At 37.7% G+C, this 20296-nt stretch overlaps 1 protein-coding gene across 7 annotated transcripts in view; it reads right to left on the bottom strand.

Moving 5' to 3' along the window:
• G3BP2 (G3BP stress granule assembly factor 2) overlaps nucleotides 1-20296 on the bottom strand; it is a 73736-nt gene that overhangs the window by 18676 nt on the left and 34764 nt on the right. Inside the window, exon 1 of one of the 7 annotated variants that reach the window (XM_032457884.1) lies at nucleotides 12162-12392. The exons of 4 other annotated variants lie outside the window; for them this stretch is intronic. The gene's annotated coding sequence lies outside the window, so the exon portion shown is untranslated. Of the gene's footprint in view, nucleotides 1-11968; nucleotides 12124-12161; nucleotides 12393-20296 lie in introns of those variants that run through there. 2 more of the 7 variants (XM_032457911.1, XM_014552043.2) reach the window with 2 other exon arrangements.

The raw sequence follows: 20296 nt of genomic DNA, 5'->3' as shown, positions 1-20296 counted from the left end.
AGTTTCACAGCCAAAGATAGCCCACCATAATCATTACAAAGGTGATGTTGTTTTTAATTAAAAAATCAGACACCAGCCATAATGGAGCCTATAGCTAAGACTGTACATTTTAGTGACTCCAATTCAACTTTTACATAATACTCTACTAGGTTCCTTGTTTCTCCTTTTGTGACTGTCCTGAAATTCTCAGTCTTTTTTTAAAATCTGTTTAAATTTTTATATAATGCCTCACTCACTTTCAAAATAGTTAACTGACTGCTTCCAGTGGCAGGGTCTGGAGAAGGGCCAGTGGCGAGAGGCCCTTGAAGCAATCCAAGAAGCACGCAAGGCTTTCAAGCAGAAATAGAAAGAGAAGTAGCTGGAGGAGCTAAAAGTGAAGGCCACGGGGAAGGGTCCTCTGGCCACAGGTGTAATTAAGAAATCTGGCAAAAAGCAAGTCGTTCCTATGCCTCAGGTGATGGTGATCCTTACTTCCATTGCCATTTAAACATCTGGATTCTCTGCCTTAACATCTGTTGCCACCTATAGGTAGAATTGATGGAGTGTTGTCTTGGAGCCTGTGGCACATTTAAGAATAAATTTTGCAAAAAAGAAAAAAATTTTTCATATGGTGGCTCATCTCTTCAGTTCTCACTTAGCCAGTTCTCACTCACTTCTACCTTAGCTGTGAGATTGGAGTAAACCCAGCCCAGAATCCTACCAGCCTGCTCTTCAGTCTTTGTTCTACCTTGAATTCAGTACCACCTACAATTAAACCAGCTCATTAAAAAAAAAAAAAAATTAATTCACAAAACAGAATCAGATACTGTCATTCCAAATGCCATTAGTTCCCCCCAAAACCCAAAAACTTCCAAAAGTAGGGATTAATAAATCCTAATACATAAAAGGACTCTCATTTGCTACATTTAAAGTAACAAAGCCACCAAACATAGTGTTTTAATTCTGAATGATGAAGAAGGTTGAAGAGCAGTAGACTCATCTAGTAAATTTTATAAAGTAAAAAAAGTGGAAATTACACAGTAATACTGTGTAACACCTGATGTTAAGATGTTGGAAGATACTAACTTACCCTCTGAATAAAATAATTATGTACAAAATAGTTTTGTCAAATGACAGAAATACTATTAGAGATTGTTTCTGGGTTTGGGGATTCTCATTTTTTCTTCTTTATTCTTCCTACTTCCAGATTTTCTATAGTGAGACTGTCATTTACCCCAATCTCCCATCACATTTATAAAGTACATACTCACAGACCATTTTTGTCACTTACATATAACCGAAGTAAAAAAAAAAAAAAAAGGTACCAATTACACACATCAACATCAAAGAAAGGTCAAAATACACTAGAGTTACTGTAATGAAGTTCAAGGGATGCTTCACATTGTCTACCACCTATACAGTCACTAAAGTATTATGGCCATATTATCAATTTAGATCAGAGAGACAGGGCAATAGGCAGTAGAGGTAATTTTTACCTGATTATTATTCAATAAATTGTTATTTATTCAAAAGAGGTAACTTAAAAAAGTGAACTTCAAATAGTCAATGAGTTAAGGCAATGCTAACCTGGTAAAAGCCTAAACAAACAGCCTAAGATGCTACACACAGTCACTTTTTTAAAGTTCCACGGAGGCTCCCACAGGGAATGATAAAATGAAATAAAGATGTTACTCAAAGGATGGTGTTTCAATTAATTATACTGACTTAAATATAACTTACAGACCAGTTACTTGTTTAACGTAAATGATTTATAAAGTGACTCAATTTAGAGGGCTAAAGTATAATTGATTGATGGAAACCAACCATAGCAACCAGAAAGTAAAGGTACAGAGGGGGAAAATTTTTTAAAAAGCAACCTCACTGACTTACCTACTTTTTAATGAGAGGTTAATTTGTATGTTCTGCCCAAACAACTGCCATCTTCCCCTTTTCTCCCCTGGAGCAGGGAAATTTATTTACAGCAAAGAACCCAAGTCGTAGGTAAGCAATTTCTGGGATTTGGGTCCTTCTATTTCTTAAAAAAATAATACAAACACACACACACACACACACACAAACACATACACAAACACATACACACATACATACATACATACATACATATCAAAACAAAACAAACCTCTGAACATAGAAGTGAGACAAAGGTTTTAACTACCTAAGGCCATGAAAAAATCATGACCTTTTTGGGTCCTGACTTAATTTATAAATTGCGAAGTGATCTCTGGTCAAGCCTCCAAGACTACACAGTTCAACAAAGATAGCCAAGATTAAAGGATACTTAAATACAAAAATAATCTACAGAAGGCTGTTAACCTCTAGCTCCTTCAAAAAGCAATTATCATCTAACACCTTTTCAGAGAAAGTGAAATCCCAAGATTAAACCCCACTTTTCCTCAAAACACTTGAATATATGGAGACTGCTATCATACCAAGATGTAAAATGTATTCTTTACCTGTAATTTAAAAATATCAATCCTATTTATTCATCCAGACACCAACATGATCATATCTGGCTTCCCTGTTTAGAGTCCTAACTACTACATTCACTAACTCTGCCCACAATCCCTGTGTATCTTCATTAACTTTTACTCATTTCTGTATCTTAAAATGTTTCCACTTGCCCAGACTCATTTCTGAAGCATATCTATTCCAGTTCTCATGGGCAGTCGCTCTATTATCACTTGTCACCATCTTTTCTTAATTTCTTAATATCCATTTAGAGAAGAGTGGAGGAGAGGAAGAAAGTAACACCATACACACAAATAAGGTAGAAAAGAAAGTTACAGTGGATTTCATATCCTATACCATGCTCAAATTTCCTCAATTTTGAAATATTTTTTTAAAAACTGTTATCAAAGTATATCGCCCTCTTTTCCCTCCTTGACTAAAACTTCAGCTTTTAGTTAAGTACCTAAGGTTTTTTGTTTGTTTGCTTTTTAGTTAAAAGTTCAGTGAATCAATCACTAGTATAATGGTGTTGCCTCCAAAGCAAATAATCTCAGGCTACATTAATATGGATGTAATGTCTAAAATGAGGGGACAGTTCTGTGCTAATTGGCAAGAGTTAAATGCTGGTTGAACAGTGAATGGAAATTACAGGAAGGTATATCGTTTCAATATGCTGTAAGAAGAACCAGAGTAGAGCTACTTCATGATACCTGCCACTCACTGCAGGTATTTACTCCAGAGACTGAATAATTTAGCTGAAATGTAGTAAAATAATCGTATGATCAATGAAGTTAGATTAAGTTACTCCAATGCTGGGATTCTAGAAGTCTATTAACAAGAACCAGAATCTTTGACTCCTACTCAGTACTCATTTCATCCCTTCCTATCTATGACTGAAACCCCATGCATTTATTTGGGCCCAGCTAAAATACTGTTGCCCTGAAAATCTTTCCTGATTCCTGAGTAGAACTGCCGCCTTCTTGAATTCTCAAAGTAATTTGGACCTTTATCATGGCACTTTATCAATCATATTCTGACCTAAATTACTAATTGTGCATCTGTCTCTGTCCTTTCCATTCTCTACTCCCTTTTCAAACACTATTATCTGAGCTCTCCCTTGGATATCATTCTCTGGAAACTCACAATTCTTCTCAAAAATCCAGTGACCTCAGTCTTCTACCTGTCTGCATTACTACTGTTGATCACCTTACTCTTAATGCTTCTAGATTTCTACCATGAGGCAACTTTCCTTTTCATCAAAATGCAGAAGTCCTCGAGGTTGTCTTCTAACATGGCAATTCAGACAGTCAAATGGCTTTAGCTCTCCTACCTACCTAAATTTATATGTAGTCTCTGCCATAAACTCAAATTTTACACTTTTAACCACTTGCTGAATACCCATACATGACCTCGTAGGTAACCCAATATATGTACCCTCTCCCATACAGAAACAGCAGTTTCCTTCTTTCTTTACATGGTGCTACCTACTAACTTCTTTACTTGAAAGCTCAGTCCTAAGTGACTTTCCCTCTTTAAGCTACAAACTGTGAAATCTGGACAAAAATCTCTTGGAATTTGTCCCAGCCCTTCTGTTCCAACTGAATTCAGACCCTTTCAGTTCTTCCTCAAGTCTTCCAAACTTCTGCAACATGTGTAGCTATATACACTGTATACAGTCAAATCCAAACACCTGCTTTCAGTCTGAAGTTTAAAGCCTTCCATAGAAATCCTGTCTCACATACAAGACCCTAACCAACATTTCAAATTTATCTTCCACTGTACTTCTCACCTCTCTATAAACAAACTCTATGCTCTTAAGAATATTATACCATTTACCATCATTATCATTCCCTGAACCTGCAATTTTCATTCTCTAGGCTGCTGTCTTACTTCACTCAATAGACTAGGTAAATAGGGGGACAACACAAATTCATTCAACATTCGTTGGATATCCACCCTGTAAGCGCCAGAAGCTATTCAAGGGAAGACAATGGTGAACATGATAGACTTGATCTGCTGCTCCAAAGAAATCAAAGTTCAGTCAGTGGGAGACAGAATTCCTCAACACAATTATCTAATGTGATAAATGCTAGATAGCCCTACTACAAAGAATGTACTGCCTTGAACTGGAACAGGAGCAGAAATCTGACATGCAGAAAATGAAGAAGTGAATATTCCAAGCCAGAGCTGAAAGGGAAAAGAATTTGTAGGAGATGACTGTCTTTCTCAACACCACCAAATGCTCCCCCATGCGCTTTCCAAAAACCTACACAAAGACTTATTCCAATTTTACCTAGCTTTCTTTAGCTAGGTCCCTCAGGCAGGATTAATCATTTCTTCCTCTTAGTATTGCATATATCTTCTTTATCTCTTTTATTAATGCACTTAGTCCTAGTAGTACATGTGCATGTGCACAGGCACATCCCTCTCCTATCTGAAAGACTCCTTTACATTAATGCTGAGCACAGCCTGGCAGTGTTATGCTTCCAGGAGATGCTCAAGACACTCTCTGTATCATCTACCATTACTTTGCACATAATAGGATTAAAAAACCTTGAACAAATCTGTGATACTGAAGACCACTTAAGAGAAGCAACCTACCAAAATACAAAGATGTTTCAATAGTTAATGAATAACAAAAGCTACTATGAGGGATGTACTACACAACATGATAAATATTATAAACACTGGCTGTATGTTATATATGAAGACTTGTGTAAATCCTAAGAGCTCTCATCACAAATAAATTTTTTTCTATTTCTTTAATTTTGTATCTGAATGAGATGCTGGACTTTCAAAAACTTAACTGTGATAATAACATTTCATGATGTAAATCAAATCATTATGCTGTATACAAACTTACACCGTGCTATATGTCAATTATATCTCATTAAAACTTGGTGGAAAAAAGCTGCTATGGGGGAATGCTAACAGGTTCTTATTTAAAATAGGAAGTTTCACTCATACTTTGCACCATATACAAAAATTACCTTAAAATGGACCACACACACACACACAAAGGACCACAGGCCTAGACATAAAACCAAACTCTAGGCTTTGAGAAAAAAACACAAGAAAAAAACCTTTGTAAAGTTAGGTAAGTAAAGATTTTAGGTAAGCACAATAAGAACAATTAAAAATACCTGACAAATTAGACTTAGTAAAATGTAAAATTTCTGCTTATTTAAAGTTATCATTAAGAAAATGAAAAGACAAGCCAGTCAAAAATATTTGTATACTACATATTTAATACAGGGCTTGTATCCAGAAGATAGACCTCTCCTAACTTAAGAATAAAACAAGAAATATAATTTTTAAATGGGCAAAAGATTTGAATACATACTCCTACACCAAGATACACAGGTGGCAAATAAAGATGAAAAGATGTTCAACATCACTAATCATTAGAAACCTGCAAATTAAAACCACGATGACATACCACTTATACCTTTAATAATGGCCAACATTAAAATCTGAAAATACTAAGTGCTTGCAAAGATGGGAAAAGTTGGTAGGAACAAAAAAATGGTACAGTCATTTGGAAAACAATATGGAAGTTTCTCATAAAATTAAACATATGTGCCCCATATTACCCAGCAATCCCAAACCTACATATTTACCCAAAAGAAATAACTGCATATATGTCCAAAGACCTGTATGTTGTTTCCACTTTATTAATAAACTCTCAAAATCTGAAAACAACAAAATGACTATTAGCCAGGTGAATAAACAAACTGTGGTAAATCCAAATATTCAAATACTACTCAGCAATAAAAAGCACTTATTGATACATGCAATAACATGAATGAGTTTCCGAAGTATTACCTAAAGTTAATGCTAGATGATTCTATTGATATGTCAGTCTATAAAATACAAAACTATAGGGCTGGAAGCATAAGAGAAATACTGTAAAGGAACATGAGCACATTTCTGGGGTAATAGAAATATATTTTGATTGTAGTGATGGTTTCATGACTGTATATGTCTGTCCAAAGTCATACAAATGAAAACACTGGTTTTTATCAATTGTAAATTATCCCTCAATTTTTAAAATTCAGCAATACAATTATGCTTCATTACATCCATCTACCACATATCAAGCATTTGTAAGGTAACTTGAAATTGACAATACTCAACAGTTCAACGGGAGAGGGTATAGTTCAAGTAGTAAAGTGCACGCTTAGTATGCATGAGGTCCTGTGTTCAATCCCCAGTACCTTCTCCAAAAAATAAGTAAGTAGACCTAATTACCCCCTCTACCACAAACAAACAAACAAATATTTTAAATATGCAACAGTTCAAAATATGCGATTTATTCACCAATTATTTGGCTTTTTTTTTTTTAAATGAGGGGGAGGTAATTAGGTTTCTTCAATGATTTCCGCTTGGAGGAGGTACTAGGGATTGAACCCCAGACCTCCTGGGTGCTGAGCATGAGCGCTACCACTTGAGCTATACCCTTCCCCCTCATTCACCTATTAGATTAACAAAATTGAGAATGACTGTTAATATTCAGTATTTTTAAAGATGTGGGGAAAACAAGCTCTTTCACATACAGTACTGGTAGATCTATGAATAGTTACAACCTTTTAGAGATGTCATTTTGCAGTTTTAATCAAATTAATTAAAAATGAACACACATAACCAGTAATCCCACTTCTAAGATATATTACAAAGAAATACATGCACAATTGCCAAAGATATATTCAAGGTTGTTCATTTACACACACACACAAAATCAAAGTCTAAATATCCATCAAGCAGGAAATTATTAAATAAACTATGGCACAGCTATAAAACACAAAGATTATGCATTCATTAAAAACAGGGAAAAACAGTAAGGTTACAAACATAGACAAAAAATATTATCCACAAAAGCTAAGTAATAACCAAATTCTAGAACGCTGTAAATCTCGTCTTTGGAAAAAAGGCACGACACAAAAACAAATATACAAGACAGTAAGTGTTATGGATCTAGGGGAAAAAAGCTACATACCAACTCATAATGCCACTGGTAAGCTACTTACTATACTGGCTATCACAAAGAGTTACGTATTAACTTTGTAATTTTAAAACATATTTCTAAATTTTCATTTAGTTTCTCATAACCAACTAATAGATACATGTCACTGGTTAGAAAATACGGCTCTAGAAATAAAGACCAAAAGTGTGAAAATGCGTTCAGCACTACTGGCAAAAGAAAAAGTAATTTCTGATGTTATGCCTACATTAGTGACAATTTATGGTTCAAGTCTGAGTGTGCTTAAATATTACCAACTAATTGAAGATAAAACTGAGGAGGTGGAGATGAAGGGAACAGATTAGTAAAGATACCATGCTGGAATTTCAAATGAGCAGACAGGGCAGGGTGTATATATATATAGCTCAGTGGTAGAGTGCATGCTTAGCATGCACAGCATGCAGGAGATCCTGGGTTCAATTCCCAGTACCTCCTCTAAAAATAAATAAATATACCTAATTACCACCCCTCCACAAAACACACAAAAAATAAAATGAGCAGTTATATAGTGAAAGAATAATAATGAAAAACTTCCTGCTTAGATCCTAAGGTGCAGTCTTGAACTTTAATGTTTCCAAGAGGCAACTTAAAAAATAGTTGATATGTCTGCCTGATAAAGTACTATTTTTTCTAATATGGTATTAAATTAATAGTCTTGGAAACAAAAATATAATACACTGAACCCCCAACTGTAAAATCAGCTCATATGCAGTCATTAAAATATTGCCAAAGACTATAAAAACCATAGAAAAAAATTTGAAAGTGTATAAAATTTGCAACTAACGTAGGATTTCAATAATGTAAAGGCAATGTTATCACTTGCACAAGAAAATGAAATTAAGTTCTTAGATTTACTACAGCAAAATAATTATCAGAGCAGATTACAATAGAAAAGACAAGGTTATCCAAGTGAAATAATTTTGTACTCCATCAATTCTTTCTAACTTTAGGGATCTCTGAAATGGCATCTCCATTCTCTATTCAGTAATAAAATGGCTAGATCTACGTATGATCAAAAAATCTAATTATATTAAACTGTTAACCTTAAACAACCTTAAACTGGCTGCAACCACCACCACTACACGTAAGCATCAAAAACACATAATCAAAAATTCACTCTTCCAGGAGCCTGGAATATTCTGAGCACCATCTATAATGAATGCTGAGAACTGCAGCATCTTTGATACTCAGGCAGTTCTAGGGTGGAAAAAATTTTCACTTATTGCAAACTACTGACATGAAATTTCCTGTCACACTTTGGGGCTATTTCAGTGCTTGGAGAAAACATCCAAAATGAAAACTGCTAAGTAGTCAATTAACTGCTAAGAAGTCTTATTTTTAAAAGTCAAGAAATCAAAAGAAAATGACATTTTGAAAAATTTTTAAAATCTACAAAAATAACTTTTCAGTACTGTAAAGTTACATGCACTACTTTATCTTGCTTTTTATAAAAAGAGTAAGATCTCCAGTAACAGGATGCAGGTCTCCTTACCAGAAACTATGTTATTACCAAAGACTGTATCTGTGCTAGGACAGTTCATCTCTACTATTGGATGCTTACTTCCCCCTCCTCTCTAGAGCCCCTCACTCATGGCTGGGCTCACATTAGTCAGACCCAGGCACTTTCTCACTGAGCCATGGACTATACCCATTCTCAACAGCTAACCGCATATTAAAACCGGTACTTACAGAAATTCCAGATGGTCTTTGTTTAAAATTACCTTACCAATCAAAACAACAATGCATTTATCTATTTAGAGTAGTGACCTTCAATGTGTTGTGGCACACCAGAGAATGAAAGCATCACAAATAAGACCTAAGAACCACTCATAGAAATAAACGATAAAAGGTAGTTGCAGATTAAATCTTTCCTTTCCTCAGTCTCCAAAGGTAAGGAGGCAAGTTTTGAAGTTCAGAAGCTATTAAAAGTGACCAAGCATTAAAGAAATGGAAATGCCACCCCACAAAAACAAAAGCATGTATTTATATTCTGCTTTAAAGTTTAACAAGTAACCTACACATTCCTTTATCTCCTTGATATAGGTAGGTATTTGCTTTATTTACAGAAAAGGAAACTGGTATTTTGAAAGCCTAAGGAAAAAAATTCAAGGTCTCTCAGTAGTTGTGAGAGAGGATTTGAAATCAAGTCTCCTGCCTCTAGTGATGTTTTCATTATACCTGTTTAAGAACAAACTGCTTTTGAAGAACTGCCAGGGATGTAAGAATATAAAAAAAATTTTAAGCCCAACTGTTAGCTTATTTGATACTGTTGGGAGGATCTAAAAGGCAGAGGACCGTAACATAATAGGAAATCCAAGGGAGTCATCCCTACATACCCATGATGGTATGTCAACATAGGTAATCTATCTAGAAATTACAAGATAAAAATTAGCAATCAAAAAAGCTGATTCTGGCTTCTGAAGCCAATCCAGTGTTCCGAGAGATAGAACGTATTTGTTCTATCAGCTCTTAAATGTGTCCCAGTGGAGTCCGTCAATTAAATCCTACTGAATTTAAGTTCAGAAACAATCCTTAAGTTTATACCTATCAAAACCAGCCTGGAAAAGGGGTCACTTCTCACCTTCATACCCAGTTTTAAAATATGTTGGAAAAGTCTTATTTAAAACAAGTTAGGAAAGAATTTTCAACCTTGATAATGGATAATCAATGCAATAACTGTTTAGGACAAGGAAGCTGTTAATCTAAAGATACTGTTGGTATTTATAGATTTTCAGTAACCAATAACTGAAATTTTCATTTTTTAATCTCTCGTAAGTGAAATATAGATAATGAATATTTATTACTACTAATAGTCCCAATCAATACTATTCAAATTCAGGAGTTTATCTGCTGACCATTCAACTGCTCACCTACTAACTAAACACTCAATTCGACTATCACCAATTATTAAAGACTTGTCTCCTTTACCTTCCTTTCATTTCAGGTCCCCATCCACCCCACATTCTGGTTCTTTCCACTCTTGCTCCTTGTTCACCACTGACCAACATTTCAACCTCCAATATTCAACAACCTAAACTATACCACCTCTTAGACAGTAAGCAATCCATTTGAAGTCCTTATCCTCCCTACAATTCCTTGATAATCTTCCAGAACTAAACAGCCTCTAGAGATTAAGTCATAACACAAGGAAACACATGACTAATCCTATAAATTTAATAAAACGAGAAGGCAGTATCACCAGAAAAACACATAATTCAGTTCTAAGAGGTTCAAACTAATTATACCGTCTATTTTCTGAGATCGGGAATTTGGGGCATCCAAAGGACCACTAGATACTAACAGGAGCAAGTGTTTACTTATAAACTTTGTTCACATGCTTATGGCTATATTAATTGCCAAATATGGAGCTAGACAAGGAATTCTCATCGTCTTCCCCTCTAGTATACGGGGCTCCCTAACTGCAGTTAATGGTTCATAGATTCAGGTACATGCAATGCTAACATTCGGAAAGGTAGCACAAGGTGTGAAGTTTTGAACCTAAAAACCAGTATTTTAACACAAGTTTATATCACAATCATACGGAGGCAAAGAGAAAACAACTTTGCTGTATTATTCCCGCTTCGGTGCACGTGTTTTTGTTTGTATTTTAACAGAGGAACGAACGGTACCTCCCATACAAAAACAAAACAAAACAAAACAAAACAAAAAAACAAACAAACAAAAAAAACCTGTTAAGAAATTAGGTATACTTTGGGGAATAAAAACTGATCTATGCGGAAAACTAGATGCAAGTCTATATTTGCCTCAAAGCGGCACAAGGCCATCTTAAGACATCTGTCTTTAGAGATGCAGGTAAAATTTGATCTTATTCGACTACCAAAATCAACACAATCTAGGGACGCTTACGTTCCTCCCCTTGCTATCCTCCCCACACCCCCAAAGAAGAGGTGGAAGAAGAGGTCGAAACCCATTCCCCAAAGCATTCAAACATCTCTTCTATTCCTGGGTCAGTAAGAGATCGCCTGCATAAAAAAAGGTCACGGAGAAAGCGTACGTTATATATAGCCCGGGTTTCTGAACTCTTTCGGGATAAACCCCAGGGGGGTCAAGAACAGCGGAACATCAGGTACTGGGTAAGCAAAGCGACGGCTGCCTTCAAACCCGGATTCTGTTTCGGTGCACAGAAATGGTGCCCGGAGGCCGCTACTTTCGCATCTGCGTCGCTTCTGCCTCCGCCGACACAGCCTCTTTTCCCCTCCCCCACGGGCGGGGCGGCGACTGCCTCCCCGCTCCCGGGGAACCGGGAATAAGAGCCGCAAAAGAGTCGGAGACCAGGCTGGTGGGCTTCCATTCAGAAAACACCCCCTCCGGAAAGCCCACTCCCCCACGTCCCGTCCCAAGCCTCTCTCAGCATGCCTTTGGGAACCGCTGTGTCCCCTTTCCCACCTCGCCACCTCGTCCCCAACCAACCCCGGCCCCACCTGTGCCCCCGGAGCCCTCCGTCCGCACGACGCGCGCCGGTAACCACCCATCCCTCACCTGAGAGAAAGGGCTGGCTTCTCTCACGCACAGACAACAGAGTAGGTAGCCGGCAAGAACAATGTCTCTCTCTGCCGCAGCACCTCCGACACCGGGGCTCACGCACAGGACGGTTGCCTCGAGCCGCGGCGCGCGATGGGAATGTCCCCTTCCGACCACCACACCGACCGCCCTTCCCGGCCCCCGTACACACCTCCAACCAACAGCGGCGGCGGGTACGTCGCGCGGAGGTCAGCGGGAGAGTCGCCGAGGACCGGCTGCAGCGGGTTCTTCTCGCTTGCCGCCCCCTCCCTCCGACAAACCTAAAACCTCGGAAGCCAGAGAGCCGCGAGCTCGTTCCCCTTACAACCACCTCTTCCCTGGCGCCAGGCACTGCGGCGAGCGACAAGGAACACGGACGTCCCGCCCCCTTTGCCGCCGCCCCCTCTTATTGTTTTACCCCTGCCGAAAGGGCTGGGGAACCCCCCAGCACAGCTTCAGCCAATCACGCATCTCCTCCGCGAGCCGGACCCAACCTTCTCGCGTCCCTCTGCGGAGCACGCGCAGAACGCCGCCGCGCACACGTCCTCTCGCCGCCCGGAAAGCCGGGGAACCGGAACCGGCCTGGAGCCGGGGCGAGAGTCCGCTGATTTGACGTCACAAGGAGGCTGCCTTTCTCCGGCCCCGAGGTTCTGGCCTCGCCGGCCTTCGAGATCGCGCCCCAGCAGGAACAGGGTTGCTGCAGCGCTGTGCCTACTGCGCTGTCGTGTGGAGACCGATATTTCTGCTCCCCTTTGATTATTAATGTGAAGAGGGAGGGAGTTTAGTGATTTTTCTCCCTGAGCTACGTACCTGCAGGTTGCTGCTCTACACATGAATGCATAAAATGCAGCCAGTGGTTTCGGCTGATTGCACCCTAAACTCTGCCTAGGAAACGGAGGTTTTTAAGCTCCACCGAGGTTAAATCATACAAACAAGCTCAACGCAATATATATTACGGGGCTTACTGGGTCCTAAGTACTGGGAAGTAGAAAAAAATACAACGTGGCCTTCGCAGGGAAAGAAAAAAGTCTTTCTTTGTGTGCTCGTTCAGTGTTTAGGTGTTGCTAAATACAAACTAAGCATTCTACATACTAAGGCAGCGAAAAGTCTAAAATCCCAGGAGATATCAGGATTACAGCCCTGTCCTAGATCTAGGACTTGGCCCCGGGGGCGTAGCTGGGAAAACACTAGACACTGACTCGCATGACCTTGATTCATGGAAAAAGCCAAATCTCCTTACAGTCAAGGGAGCCACTTTGCACCTTAGTTCTGGCAATGCTTCTTTGAGACTGTCAAGACAGCTGAGAAATTTTGCAAGGAAGGGCTGAGGAAATTGGTGAAAGAAATGAAAGGCAGGGAACACATTTATTAAATGCCCATATACCAAACAAAATGCGGGCATATACGTTTCACCAGTTTTCTTCACAATCCTATTAGAGTAATTTCAAGGTTTTTTTCACATGTGAAAACTGAGGTTTATAGGGCCATGCCAACATCTGAACCTCCAAAATCTACACTGCTTTCACCTTAGGTTGCTTAATATTTTGTTATGTCCAAAATATCTGGGCAGACTCACTTTTATGAAGTGAACTTTAACACGTTTTTCCTTAAAGCATCATAGTATGTTACATGCAGATCGCCCTTCAAATCTAATACTTATGTACTGACCACTCTTCTACTTTGTTTAATGCTGACCACTCTTCTACTTTGTTTAATGCTCACAATAACCCTATAAAGTTGTCACTATTTTTATGCCCATTTTACACCTGAGGAAACTGAGGCTTAGAGAGATCAGGTAACTTGCCCAAGGTCACACAGCTACTATTCTGGTGGAGTTGGGATTCAAACACAAGTGGTCTGCCTTCACACTCCATGCCCTTAACCACAAGCTATAGAATGCTCTCATTGTATTAATTGCCATAACTCATTTATCTCTTCGGTTGAGTGACACTTATACAGTTTTCAGTTTGAAACTCTTATGCAACACACTGTTACTCCTCACCAGGTGCAAAAATTCCTCTAGAGTGGCAATTCTCAGAAATTAATATGCATCAGAATCACCTGGAGAGCTTGTTAAAACACAGATTGCTGGGCCCAGTTCCCAGAGTTTCTAATTCAGCAAGCCTGTTTGAGGCCCAAGAATCTGCATTTCTAACAAGTTCCCAGGTGATGCTGCTGCTGCTGCTGCTCTAGGAACCACATTTTTAAAACCACTGATCTATACCATGGGTTGGCCAACTTACACTGTAAAGGACCAGAGTAAATCTTTTAGGTTTTGAGGGCCATAAATGGTCTCTGTTACAGTATCCTACTCAACCCATCTTTTTTAAATCCTATAAAAATGTAAAAGAAATATTCTGAGCTCTTGGGCTATGTAAAGCAGGCTTCAGGCAACTTCCGCTCTAGGATATATAACAATAGGTGGAGTTATTGGGAAAAAGATCCAATTATCTTCAATTTTATTGAAAAACCCCAAACTATTTTCCTACATAGTGATTTTTTAACACCTTTATTGTGATATGATTCCTGTATAGTAAACTACACATATTTCAAATGTACAATTTGATGAATTTTGATAGATGTATACACCTATGAAACCATGACCACAATCAAGATAGCTAACATTTCCGTCAGTCCCCAAATCCTGTGAGTGATTTTTACTTCCTAAATGTCTCTCAGGTCTGTCCCTCTGAAAGCCTCTCCACACTTAGAGCCTCTGCCCAGGTCCAGGCCCCTTTCATCTTCCCACAAGGACTAGAGGATCCTCCTAACTAATCTGTCTGCCCTTCAAAGATAGCCTCCATGAAACAACCACTCCCCAACAGACAGTAAGGCAGGAAGACCAGTACAAATGTATTCATTCAGAGGCTCAAGCCAAAACTTTTTAAGTCAGCCTTGACTCTCTTTTTCTCACACCACACAGCAGATCATCAGTAAAGTTCTGTTCCCACCACCTTCAACACTTATTCTGGATTAAACACTGCTCATCACTATTAGTGATATTATCGTTGTCCAGGCCACCATCACCTACTGCCACAGCCTTCTACTTCGTCTTGATGTTCCACTCTTATTTTACAATGTTCTATTCCCACAGCAACCAGATCCTTTACAAATCAGATGCCATTCTCAAAACCCTCCAAAGGCAACACAATACAATCCCAAATCCTTACGGTGGCCTACAAGTCATACCTAATTTAGTGCTTACCTATCACTTCCACTTCTTTTCTTACCACTTTTTCTCTTAAACACCTCAGCTTTTCCTTTGACACTACACATTCCCACCCCAATGTGGGCCTTGGACGTGAACCTTTATCCAAAGTCTGTGAAAAGCCAAAGTAACCTGTATCTGCTGATTTCCCCAAGCAACAGAAATATCTCACTCAAGCACTCTAAAGGCAAGTTAGGTATGATTTTTTTCTTACACAACTACCCTTCATAGAATTTCAATTAACCTAGTACTGCTTAAATAGTCTACTAGCTTGTCTAGGCTGTATATTATATAGTTCCTAGGTTCTTTTCTAGATGTTTTTTTTTATAAATGGTATAACTCAAATGGTAACCAGCAGGTGGTCTGGCAGAGTGTCCAGTTAATAATAACTTATGGGATTCATGCATTCATTTGTACATTCATTTATTCATTCAGTAGCCACCACTGAGCACCAAAGTATCAGGCAGAACACCAGGCTCAGGATGAGGCAAAAATAATTGAAACAGAGTGTCTTCAGGTAATGGGGAGTGAGAAGGAGAAAGCAAGCAAGAAAAAAAAGAGAAAAACAAAAAGGGACAGAGACAGAGAAAAAGAGGGAGAGCCAGAGAGAGACAGTAGGGAGGCAGTGACAACAGAGGGTACTGTTAAGTGATGTTCCACTAGGGATACTGATGAGCAGTTTGTGCCTCTTGATAACATTCACTGAATTTTTGAATGCATAACTTAATATCTGGCATTTCCCCTCTCATACACACACACCCTGTAAGTTCCAAAAGGGATACTCTTGTTAGCCTCTCCAACCAGCACTTGGTACCGGCCCACTGAAAGTACTCCCTAAACTGCTCCGTTCCTTGGCTAACTGACCCCTGTGAGCGCACAGAGGGAAGGCACCACAGTCTCCCTCATGGGCTTCTAGTATTTCTTTTAACACCTTTATTGTGGTATGATTCCCGTACAGTAAACTACATGTATTTCAAATGTACAATCTGATAAATTTTGATAGATGTATCCACCCATGAAACCACTACCACAATCAAGATAGCTAACATTTCCATCATTCCCCAAGAGATGCAATTTTCAATTTCCCAATTTATCCCTTCAAACCCCCTCGTATTTTTATGTTTTTGCCCTCCCTTCTAGAATAGTATATGATTTGCATATTTTTATTCTTTCTTGATGACTAATAATAGTTTTTAGATTGTGGATCTTCCCTGGCCTATAGTTCAGGCCACATCCTATAGGTTTTATTCACTACTGCTGCATTCTAAATAGTTTGGAAGTATAGTATTTGTTCTTTGATTCAGTTATGGTGTAGAGAGAGTTGATTGAGATTGTCTAAGTAGTTTGGATTTTTAAATTTAAACTCTGTATTTTTACTTATTTTAGTGCTCGTAGTCTGTCAGTGGGGCACATACATTTCTGTGCTTTGTGGAATTTGTTGAGCTCTTTCTTTGAGGCCTAATTGATGTACAAGTTTTTGTTTTGTTTTTAATTTGGGGGGGGGGCAGAGGAGGTAATTAAGTTTATTTATTTTTAGAGAAGGTACTGGGGATTGAACCCAGGACCTCGTGCTAAGCATGCACTCTGCCACTTGAGCTATATCCTCCCCACCTAGAGGTACAAGTTTTGAAAGTTGTCTAGAAAACTCCAGTTTGTGAAATTATCTTCTTTTACTGTTTTTTTCTTTTTATCTTTCTAATAGTTTTTACAATACATTTTAAACTTTTTTTATTTTGAAATAATTTCATAGGTCCTGAAAAGTTGCAAAAATAGTAAATGAATTCCCATCACCCACATTCCTCAAATGCTAGTATTTACTACATTTTTTATCACTTTCATTAATTCTCTCTCTGGCTTATCTCCCATAGGCTGTCAATTCCCTGAGGACACATTTCAATTGTTTTTGCCTCATCCTGTGCCTAGTAATGTGCTTGATACATTGACACTCAATGGTGGCTACTGAATGAACAAATCCAGGAGTTTCAAAGAAACCTGTGAGTGGTCATTGTGGATACTCTATCAAACAACTAGTAGATTGCCATGTACCCTCTATCCATTAAAAAGCATCTAGAAGAGGCTCTAGTTGAAACTTTTTTTGGACACGATGTCCCTCTACCCCTCAACACTTCAGTGTATATTTCTTAAAAGACAAGGACATTTTATTCTATATCCACAATACAATTATCATAATCAGGAATTAACATTTATACAATACTATATTCTATAGTAGACACTCAAATTTCATCAATTGTTCAATTAATGGATCCTTTATAGCAAAAGGAAAAAAAAAGTCTTCCAGTCCACAATACAATTCAAGATTACAAACGCATTTAGTTATCATATGTTCACCTTAGTCTTCTGTAGTCTAAAGTCATTTCTCAGTCTTTTTCTCTTTCATGACCTTAACATTTTTAAGGAGTACAAGACAATTATTTTGAAGAATGCCCCTGAATGTGGTAACCTCTGTTGTTAACTTATATTAGAGCTAGGTTATGCATTTTTGGCAAAAATACCAGAGAAGTACTATTCTGTCCTCAATGCATCATGTGGAGACATGTGATGTCATGTGTCCTATTAATGCTGATGCTCCCATCATGTGGTTAATGCCAGGTCTGACAGATTCTCCACTATATGATTTTCCCTTTGTAATGAATAAGTATCTTATGTGAGGCGGTACTTTGAAAGTATGTACATATCCCATTTTTCATCATACTTTCACCTGCCAGTCATAGCAGCCACTGATCATTTTTGGCCAAATCAATTTTTGTTATGGTGGCTAACAAATTGTGATTTTCCTAATTCCATCATTCTTTCTACATTTATTAACTGCAATTCTACTATAAGGAAGATTTTTTCTCCTTTCTCATTTTTTAAAATTCTCTATCTAATCAGTGTGAACTCGTGGATTCCTATTTGACAGTCCATTACTATCAACATACATTCTCATGCTCATAGTATCCCTGATTTGACCAGTGGAAGCCCCACCAAGTTAGCTTCTGTGGGTTATATATTTTAGTTGTGCATTATTTGGCACATAAAAATGAATTAATGTATCTTTTTCAAAAAGTGGAAAAGAACAAAAAGTGACAAGGGCCTAAGAGATGACAATGGCAAGTAGAAAATAGATTTTGAGAAGTATATAGGTGGCAAAAATGTGATGATTAACTAGTTACAGGGAATAAGGGAGAATTCTAGGGTAGGATGCTTTGTCTGGGTGACAGAAGAGCCACCAGTAATATTTACTGAGAAGGGGAATACAGAGCTTTGGTATTTTTCTATCCATATGCTTATATAAAATATTACACTAGCTGCTTCATTCAATACTTTCTGATCTAATGCTACTTCAGGAAGGTGTCAGAGCCCCAGTCACTCTCCACCTCTTACCCTGCTCTACTTCTGTCAATAGCACTTATCACTACCTGACATTGTATTTATCATTTGCTGGGTTTTTAAAAATTGTTGGGGGGAGGGTATAGCTCAAGTGGTAGAGTGCATGCTTAGCATGCATGAGGTCCTGGGTTCAATCCTCAGCACCTCCTCTAAAAATGAATAAACCTAATTACCTACCCCGCCCCTCCCCCCCCAAAAACAATAAAATTTGTTGGCCTTTCCAATAAACTTAGTTCCATAAGGTCTCAGATTTTGTCTGTTTTGTTCAATTCCATATCTCTGCCACAAAAGAGAGATTCAAAAGCAATCAGTGAATAAATAAATGTGTGTGTGTATGGAGGGCCGGGGGGAGGGAGTGGGAGAGATGGGATCATAATTAAACATGTTTTGCAGGGCACTACTTTTTTTCTCTTAACAGTGTAACTTGGACATCACTTTATGTTAGTACATAGTAGGTCTTAATTTTTTTCAGTGGTTACATAGGTGAGGAATGACATTCTAAGCTTAGAGGCAATAGACTAATTTTAAAGAATATTATGAGGATATAATCAAAATAAATACAAACTATGTACTTGCACATTTCTGCCACAAATTTGAATCAAGGGGCTCATAAAATTTGATTAGAAATAAGGAAGAAAACCTAATCAATAAACATGCAAAGTATGTTCCATTTATAGAAAAATGACATAGCATTAGCTAGACATATATGGAAGAGATGTTAAATGGAAACAATGGCAAACCATAAATAAACTGGCAAACATTTTAACATGAAAACATCCAACATGCGGAAAAAAAGCTCCTATGTACACTTTTGCTGCAAGTAAATATTAATTTATCCTTTAAAAGAAGCAATTTGGCAAGATATGTAAAAAACTTTAAAATGTTTGTATTTTTTGAGTCAATAATTCCACTTTTGGGTATTTATCTCTCTTAAGATATGCAAAAAGAAATTCATTGTGATGTTATTTACTTATTTAAAAACTGGAGGCATCATAATTAACAAGTGATAGTGAATGGTTAAGTAAACTATGACACATATCCTTGATACACACACATTGAAAGCTGTAGATTTAAATATTGAAGAATATTTTTTTGTTACATGTTTATATTTCAGTCTGAAATCAAACATGTTTATGAATCAATCTTAAGTTAAAATTATTCTGCTCGGTTTTCTATTTAAGTAAGAACATGTTTCATATTTCTGGCTTACTTAATGTTTCTCTGTACTTCCTACTTTTCCATTGTCATATGTTACTTTCACAATAAAAAAAATTATTAAACAACTAAGGCATTGCCTTATTAGTGCCTGAAGGAAGGGAAGGTTTTCATTTTTCATTCCCTCAGCTGTTTCCCTTCTCTCTTGTAACATATAAATAAACATTTATATCATCTGAGTTGAAGTACAAAATTAAGCCACCAGAAGATATAAATGGAAAAATAAAATAAATAAAACGAATAAAGGAGAAACCAGACAAATCAGACAAAAATCTACCAATTGATGCTGATGAAGAAAAGATGCTGCCAGACGTATCATAGGATGACTCTGGCAGTTATGTTTTTGTTTTTTTGTTTTTACGAAAAAAAAAAAAGGGAAAAGAATCAGATTCAAGCACCATTAGCAGGTGAATTTTTAAAAAGAGTAAAATTACTAGAATTATATTAACTGATTACTGATTTTTATTATAGATTTCAGCGTAAAATACTTTTCT

Source organism: Camelus ferus, chromosome 2 (assembly GCF_009834535.1).
Source record: "Camelus ferus isolate YT-003-E chromosome 2, BCGSAC_Cfer_1.0, whole genome shotgun sequence".
Classification (NCBI taxonomy): Eukaryota; Metazoa; Chordata; class Mammalia; order Artiodactyla; family Camelidae; genus Camelus; species Camelus ferus.
Note: the sequence above shows the minus strand (reverse complement) of the source record. Positions and strands in the feature narration are given on the sequence as shown.